The sequence below is a fragment of the Thermobia domestica genome, chromosome 13 (assembly GCF_964235325.1).
Source record: "Thermobia domestica chromosome 13, izTheDome1.hap1.1, whole genome shotgun sequence".
Taxonomy (NCBI): Eukaryota; Metazoa; Arthropoda; class Insecta; order Zygentoma; family Lepismatidae; genus Thermobia; species Thermobia domestica.
Window position 1 is genome coordinate 187,134,984 of NC_137466.1, and position 9,551 is coordinate 187,144,534.

Genomic DNA, 9,551 nt, shown 5'->3' on the forward strand with positions numbered 1-9,551 from the left:
TCCTAAAGGGGAAAAAAGAGGGCAATTTCAATCGTATTGAAATTTCCCTGTAATTATTCACAAAGTTCCGAATGTGAGGATTCATGTAATTTAGAGATGTAAAATTCGGAATATAAACTCTTGAATAAAAGTAAGAGAATATGTATTTCAGCTTTTTCAAAAATTCTATTTCTAAAGGGAAAAAGTTGCATCATTTCTATATCAAGATTTTTCTTTCTTTATTGAGAAAGTGCCCAATGTGAGGATTCATTTAAATTGAAGATGTGAAATTTGGTATAGGCCTATAAACTTGTAAATAAAAATAAGGGAACATGTATTTAAACTTTTCTGAAATTCCGCTGCTAAGGGGAAAAATGTGTAGAGTGTTTTCCAACAGCTTCATTCAAATTTGTAACATAACGAATCGTTGTATTAATTTTGTTAGTGATCTTTATTATTATTATTTGGTATGTTCTGTTTAGTTTCATCATATTAGGTTATATTAAAATAGAAATAACAAAAAGTTTAACAATTAAAATCATGTCACAATAATTGTACAATTCCCTAAATTAGTACAATTCTAAAAATAAACGAAGTCGGTGCGTTTGAAACATCCAGCCTAATAAAATAAACTCTCAAATAAAGAAAATGCATGTTACCATCGTTTTCGCGCCTAAGGGAGGAAAAGTGGGACAATTTCTTTAATATTGAAATTTCTCTTTATTTATTCACAAGTTGCCGAATGTGGGGATTCGCTTGACCCTTTAATTGAAATTTTTCCAATCAGACTTTTTTTTTTTAATTTGAAGTGGTTTCAGTGTAGGAAACACGGGATTTTTTTTAATTAATGCAAATAATATGGGGTCTGTGGGATATTTTATGGTGCTTGCATATAGGGTCTATGTAAAGTTGTGCGTTAATATCTGCAAAGTCCACTGAAACCAGATAGAACTTATAAATCGCGATGAATGTCAGCGTACTTGCACTTTTGCACTCAGCACACTTGTGTCTAACACAGAAAAAATCAACAGTTCAAAACTTGTCCGCCTAAACTTGCAAAGAAAGCTCAAAGATGACAAGATGACAACTCCGCGTGCAGCAAGTAATACAAAGAGACCAACGCTAGCTTACTGACATCTAGTGGGAAATTCAGATCTACATTAGTGAAAGAGCATCTTAGCTGATACGCAAAGCTGCTTTTCTATGTCCGAACTAGAAACTACATGCTGAAATACAATTTCAAAGTAAACTTTGCATATCTACAAAGCTGCGCACTGAAGGGTTAAAGTGTGAAATTTAGTTCATAAATTCTCCATTAAGAACAAGGGAATACATATTTCAGCGTTTTCGAAAATTCCGCTACTAAGGGGGAAAACTGTGATCAATTCTATGTCATCCAAATTTTCCTTTCCTTATTGAGAAAGTATCTAATGTGAAGATTCGCTTAAGTTGAAGATGTGAAATCCGGTTTATAAACTCATATAGAAATAAGGGAAAATATATTTCAACATTTTCGAGAATTTCGCTCTTAAGAGGCAAAACGAGCCAATCCTATATACAAATTTCACTTCTTGAGAAAGTGCCTGATGTTACGATTCGCTTAAATTGAAGCTGTGAAATGCGATTTATAAACTCTTGACTGTAAATATGAGAATACGTGTTTCAGTAGATTTGAAAATTCCTTAAGGGAGAAAAAGAGGGGATTTCTATAATATTGAAGTACTGAAATTTTCCTTTATTTATTCACAAAGTGCCAATATGGCGATTTGCAGATGTGAAGTTGGGCATATAAACTCTTAAATACAAATATTGGGACAAGTCTTTTAGCATTTTGGAAAATTCCGCTCCCTAGAGGGGAAAAGGTGATCATTACTTTAATATCGAAATTTTCCTTCCTTTATTGAGAAAGTGCCCATTGTACGGATTTACTTTAGTTCGAGATGTGAAAATCATATGTAAACTCTAATATATATATATAGGGTGTTTCAAAACATTTGGGAGGTGATTCCTGACAGCAAGATAAGACGAAAAGTATAGACCAACCTGGGTGCACAAATGCTTCCTTTCGGAGTTATACCCTGCCGAAACATGAAAAATTAGATTTTGAAGGTCCATAGCTCCAAACCTATGGAACCTACCGCAGTCAGGTCAATACTTCACTTAGGAACTAGTATGTGTACCAGGGGCGGCTTGTCTATAAGAGCTGCAGAGCTGCAGAACTACCAGCTATTTTAGTGGAATAAATGTATTTTCAATTAAGTTGAATTGTGTTCAATTTAATCAAGGTAATAAATAACATGTAATGATGATATTTGGTCTAACAGTGTCCTGAAATTGTGCTGCTGGATATGCTACATAGCGTACAATTACTGCAAACACCTTCTGAAGCTTAATAATATTGCAAGAGCTGTGCACGGATTGCCCTATACTTTAGCATTGAGACCAAAATCTTCACCAGCCGCACTGTATTACGTTTTCCTTGTTTGTTAGATAGGATTTACTAGAGCTGCACTACAAGCAGCTCAGAACTCACGAACTTCCGAAGAAGCCGAAGACACACGACGTGATGTACATGAGGCGCCCTTCTCTTGTTTTTTATAATGGAGTTCAGTGTAATTGTTGCGCGCTTTAAAAATAATGGTATTCCATGTTCGAGTTTGTGCAAATTTTCTGAACAAAACACAATTTGTGTGACAATTTTAAGGAAACCATAAACCTTTTGGAAATTCTTCTAACTACCCCAACGACAATAGGTGAAGCAGAACGTTACTTCTCTAATTTTAAACTAGTTAAAACATTTTTGGGAAGCACAATATGTCAGGAAAGAATCAATGCCTTAGATTATGGTATCGAGCCGCTACTGATGTGTACTATCCAAAAATCCGTGTTTCAGAATCCTGCGGTACTTTCGCAATAATTTTTATAGAGGTAGTTGGTGACTACTTCAAATTATATGCCCGTAGCCAAACTCCCTCTATAAAAATTGTTGCGTGAGTACAGTTCGCGGCATAGAAATCGTAACACGAATTCTAAGTACAAATTAATAACAAACTCTTGCCCCGTTTTCTTATGCATCCAGAAATACATGTCTCAATCGATTCGTTACTTCTAGTATTCAATCCAAACCCCCTCCTCCTCCACCTCTTCTTGTCTAAAGTAGTGTATGTGACGTAGTACACTCTTTCCATTCAGCTGAAAAAGAAACAGGAATCAAGTTTACAACGTTATAGCTTTAAAACAGTCTTTTCCATTCGTTTCTTCTGAAATATTTTTAAGAGCCTAAATTATAAAAAAAAGTCACAATGTTCTCAGAGCTTCATAAATACTTCTAGTTTCATTCTTTACCTTCTTTAAAATGAAATCTTTGAGTTTTACGTCCCACGGTTATGCCGGTTAGGCTAAAGGAGACGGTGATTATGAGAGATGAGTGAAATGGTGGAATGAAGACAGTGGGAGGAAACGGGAGAACCCCGAGAAAACCCACGAGCACGGTGTTTGTCCACCACAAAGTTCACTTGGCGGGGGCTGGGATCGAACTTTACCTTCTTTAAAGACTGCAAGCTAGTAAGATGCTCTCTAAGAAATCTATGGAAATTGCCAATAACGGCAGTAGGTTTTGTGCTTCCTAAAGTCTGTAATGCATGCACAGAGCTCTAAAATATCTACTGACAGAAATGAGTGTTATTCAATGATTCGTTTAATTTCTTTTCAGTAATTGCAAGCAAATGTTCCAGGGGCGTCATTTCGGCAGGACAGGAGGTGTAATTCCCCCTCTCTTGAGCTTCATAAATACGTATTGTTTGATCAAATGTATAGTGATAGAGCAATAAAAAATAAAAATCTTAAGTCGCCGGAGAATCTCCCCCCGAATAAAATCTAAAAGACTGCTTTTAGCAACAAACCCATAGAGTTACGATAGCACATTGCTAGAGAGCTTACATTTGGTTTCGAGTCGAAGGTTTGATCTCAAGTCATATGAGTTCCTGGGCGACATTGAGAGAGAGAGAGAGATTCAAGTATGGAGACAGAGAGGGATGCTTTATATACACAGATTTAGTATTGGGGAAGAAATGATCGGATAGCATTCGTATTATGATGAAAATTGTGATTTTGTGAAACAGAAGAAGGGAAGGTTTCGAATTGCGAGGATCACATTAGGCAGTTGTCCAATTAAGGTGGAAAACCCTTTTTAGAACATCAGATGATTACGAAGGGAGAGAAAGATATTGAGAACTGAGGAATTAAAAATTTTAAAAATCTGAAGCTCCCGAGACGGGTTTCGAGCCACGAACCTTGTAGTTATCGAACATGACTTGATCCATTCTGCTACGGAGAACTCTATGTACACGTTCACATACGTTTCCTTTAGCTACGTTGAAAACTAACTTAATGGGATATTCCAAAAGTTGACTCGGTGGATGCGCCGTTCAGATAGGACGTAAACCTCTTGTAACTTAGTTACAATGTGCATAATGAACTTCCCCTTGTTCAGGATACTTTTTAAAGTAGTAAAAATTGTTACTATTGTGTTAATTAAGTTATATTTGTTATTAGAACCATCTCATAAAGTAGTGCCAAACCCTGTGTGTCATTGTCTGTTAGGTGAATGGTTAATGTAAGTTACTCCTACGTGTATGGTCCGAGCTTCGAATCAAGACCATTCTTATTGATTATTTTCTTTGAGATACGCTCATACTGTGCATTCCACAGCATCAATTTTGAAGTAATGTAGTCACAGCCAGTTTAATTCGAAATTATTTTCAAATATGATATTTGTTATTACATGGCACTCCTCACTTGTTTGTAGCCCTGCATAAATGCAAAATTGTTTTAAAAGTATATTTTACTTTCAAGTATGATTGTTTAAAAAAAAATGTCCTTCAACTTTAATTTAATTTATAATTATTTTCTATTTCTTAGTTATAATAACATATTTTCTATTTATATTGTATTCTATGTTATACGTTTATTATTATCATTTTATGTCTTACATTTGAAGAGAAGCTTATGACAATTCAGAGCAATAGGGACATTTCAGGATGCAGGCCTTGGCAATCCAGAGCTCCTGCCCCCACGAAATCACTACTTTTCTGTAAATTATATCTAATTTTAGAGATGATGATAGACATTTTAGTAAAATATGCCCTGAATCGCTGAAATAAATTCATGTCTACGCTCCTGCAAAGCAGTGACGATTTTAGGGAGTGATGAGTTAGTAATGCCCCCCTAAGACAATCAAACGTGTGTCATCGCCGAGAAATCGGCACCAAAAATTCTAAATTAAAAAAAAGAAAAATGTTCACCCATGGTTGTAACCTGAGAACCTCCAGATTACTAGCGAGCGCGTTGACCACAGATCCACGATCTCTATGCGCTAAATGGTTTGTCTTTAGTATGTCTAAATTAGATTCCTTTGCCTCCACTTACAAATTTTTAAGTTAGTATTTTTCTTTGTTTCAAAATTTCTTTCATATTTCTTTTATGTTGATGTAAGTCAATAATCTTTGGCATAGTTTATATTAATAACGTGGGTTGTTCTTAAACCTTTCGTTCGCAGTTTTGTTTCTTCTCCACACCAAACAATAGATATGATAAATTTAATTCTCATACTTTGTATTTGGTTTCAAAGCAGTCACCATTAACTGGTAAAGCAATTTTGTCCGCCACGATTCATGAATTTTGTAACAAAACACGTCAAGAAATGAGTTAAATGATGGCTGCAAGAGTTGATATCAAAGTTGAGTATTGTGAGCTAATGACAAGCATGTAATAATGTCTCGTATTTGAAAACAATGTCAGCTACTTTTAATTCACTAACTGGTATTAGATTTGATTCAAGCTTGAAGATCTGGAATGCACAAACTCAGTGTAGCTAAAAGGAAAAAAGCAATAAGAATGGACGAAATTCGAACCTAGGACAACCAGCAGAAGAATCCCGTTCACTAACCCCTCATCTAACTAGCCATCACCTTTTATAAATTATAAATTTGCATGCAAATGATACCATTATATGTTTGTGCAATCAATGTTTTGCTCTTTTTCTCTTCAAAAAAGTAACATGTTTACGACGATTCGTTTCGTTTTCCATTAGAGCTTCGAAAGAGATGATTTGTGTTTGAATATAGGATCTTTGGTCTGCTTTAACCGACAGTTCTAGCAAATACAACTCAATTCACACAGCAGTAAAAAATAAATAAATAATAAAAAACTCGTACTGTCTTAGAAAATATTCCTAAAAGGGGGAAACTGCATCATGCACCCTGAACGGTGGCATAACTAACGGGAGTGCGGTGAGGAAGGCCCACAGCAAAAAGAGGCCCATTGAAGTTTCGTAATTCCACTTTGGAGGTTTTTATATAATTTCACACTTTTTCCTCAATGTCTAAAATGCAACTACTTTAACCTTAGATGAAAAAGAAGTTGTGAAGGAGCTATGGACTCTGAGGTCTACTGAAAAGATTTATCACGTCCTTGCAGCAACAACTTTGTTTGCGAACAGTAATGAAAAACAAGATTGATTGAAATTTTAACTTAAAATGAAATAACTAAATATCTAATCTTATATAACTCTCATTGATAGTAGTGTTCCGTATTTGTTTAGACGCCTATTCTTTTATAACTTTAGCTATGGTGCATGGGGTCCTTGGTTCGATCCCAGCTCGCGCGGAATGAACTTTGTTATGGACAAACACCGTGTGCATGAGTTTTCTCGGGTTTCTCCCGTTTCCTCCCACTTTCTTCATTCCACGATTTCATTTATCCCTCATCATCACTGTCTCCATTAGCGCAGTCGGCATAAACGTTGGACGTAAAGCTTAAATATTTCATTTCATTTTTTCTTTTATTACTGTATCTCACTTTTCCTGTGACGAGATCAACATCTAAGCGAGTATTCAGTGAATTAAACCACTAAAACCTATATTCATAGCACAATAGTGCAGATGAAGTTTGGCCCTTTGGCAATCTTCAGCATGGAAAGAAAAAAAAAGGCAATACATTGATATTAAAAAAGGAGTTAACGAATTCCTCTCCGAAAAAGATCACCCATACAGCTCTTTTTCAGGCGGTAATTTATAATTATACTTAAGTTAGTTGAAATTCCTCCATAGTTGTGGGGGCAAGACAATGAAATCATCCCTACCAAGAGGTGAAGGTGACATGTAAAAGTAGTCAAATACGAACAATATTAGTGTCGAATTCATATGCAAAGATGAATAGTGACACTGTGGATGCTGCGTAAGTCCAAATTAAGCCTTGGTTGGCATGGAGTTGACAATGGGAGGGTGACAGGGAAAAACAATCGAAAATATCCTATATTTGTGTCGAATGGATACTTTTCGGGATCACTGACATAAAAGGTGATATTTCAGGTGTGGATATGTCCAAGGTTGGCCGTATTGGCATGGGGTCATAGGGAGAACCAGTGAAGACTTCATAACAGTTCCTTTTTGGTGCGTTTCAGTAAACTGAGAGTGAAAAGTGATAATGCACAAATACTGATATCACATTTGGAATTATCGGAGATATGACTTCTGGGGAAGTGTCGTTGCTCCAGGGAGGCATTACTAACTGATCACTCCCTAAAATCGTCACTGCTTTGCAGGGTTGTTGACAAGAATTTATTTCAGCGATCGAAGGCTTGACAGGAATTTATTTCAGCGGCTGAGGCCATATTTTACTAAAATGTCTATCATCATCTCTAAAATTAGATATAATTTACAGAAAAGTAGTGATTTCGTGGGGGCAGGAGCTCTGGATTGCCAAGGCCTGCATCCTAAAATGTCCCTACTGCTCTGAATTGTCATAAGCTCCTCTTCAAATGTAAGACATAAAATGTAAATAATAAACGTATAACATAGAATACAATATAAATAGAAAATATGTTGTTATAACTAAGAAATAGAAATAATTATAAATAAAAGTTGAAGGACATTTTTTTTAAACAATCATACTTGAAAGTAAAATATACTTTTAAAACAATTTTGCATTTATGCAGGGCTACAAACTAGTGAGGAATGCCATGTAATAACAAATATCATATTTGAAAATAATTTCGAATTAAACTAGCTGTGACTACATAAGTTGTGGAATGCACAGTATGAGCGTATCTCAAAAAAAATAATCAATAAGAATGGTCTTGATTCGAAGCTCGGACCATACACGCAGGAGTAATTTACATTAACCATTCACCTAACAGACAATGACGCACAGGGTTTGGCATTACTTTATGAGATGGTTCTATCAAATATAGCTAAATTAACACAATAGTAACAAATTTTACTGTCCTGAACAAGGGAAGTTCATTATGCACATTGTAACTAAGTTACAAGAAGTTTACGTCTTATCTGAACGACGCATCCACCGAGTCAACTTTTGGAATATCCCATTGAGTTAGCTTTCAACGTAGCTAAAGGAAACGTATGTGAACATGTACGAGTACATAGAGTTCTCCGTGGCAAAATGGATAGTCATGTTCGATAACTACAAGGTTCGTGGTTCGAAACCCGCCTCGGAAGCTTCAGATTTTTAAATTCTTAATTCCTCAGTTCTCAAGATCTTCCTCTCCATTCGTAATCATCTGATACTCTAAAAAGAGTTCTCCACCTTAATTCGACAACTGCCTAATGTGATCCTCGCAGTTCGAAACCTTCCCTTCTTCTGTGTCACAAAATCACAATTTTCATCATAATACGAATGCTATCCGATCATTTCTTCCCCAATACTAAATCTGTGTATATAAAGCATCCCTCTCTGTCTCCATACTTGAATCTCTCTCTCTCTCTCAATGTCGCCCAGGAACTCATATGACTTGAGATCAAACCTTCGACTCGAAACCAAATGTAAGCTCTCTAGCAATGTGATATCGTAACTCTATGGGTTTGTTGCTAAAAGCAGTCTCTTTTAGATTTTATTCGGGGGGGGGGGGGGATTCTCCGCCGACATAAGATTTTCACTTTCACTTAAGTGTTGATCAAACAATACGTATTTATGAAGCTGACCTATGGTGACCTCTGGAGGGCACAGGGTTGGTCATAGGGAGTTGACCCCATATAAACAATTTCCCGGGAGGTCCTCAGCTACAATATATTCAAAAATCTCCCAAATCGGACAGACGAGGAAAAGCAATGTTTGTATTGCGACGAACGATCGAGCGGTTTGTGAGATCGCGGATCCTGGCGATCTTCGAGGCTTTCCTCAATTCCTATTATTAGAGGTGTGGCAGGTTTCATTTTAAATGAAAAAGTTACTATTTTTGTAGAAATAGATAAATAAAAGTTTATTGACTAAATTGGAAACGAATACAAGGCCACTCGTTTTCATTGTATACGAACGATGTACGTTGATCGTATAAGTAATGATTTTCACGAACTAACAGTCTTATCCAAAATGTTGTAGTGAAAAAGTTGATTTATACGAAATGAGATGTAATCGTTGATGTCCGAAGAATATGGAATAGAAACTTCAGTTCGAATCTGAAGTGAATCGAATACTTCGATAGAGCAACTGAAAGAATTTTGAATTGCGAGTCCCAAAAGTTGTGAAGAACGAAAACTAAGTTCTGCGGTAACCCT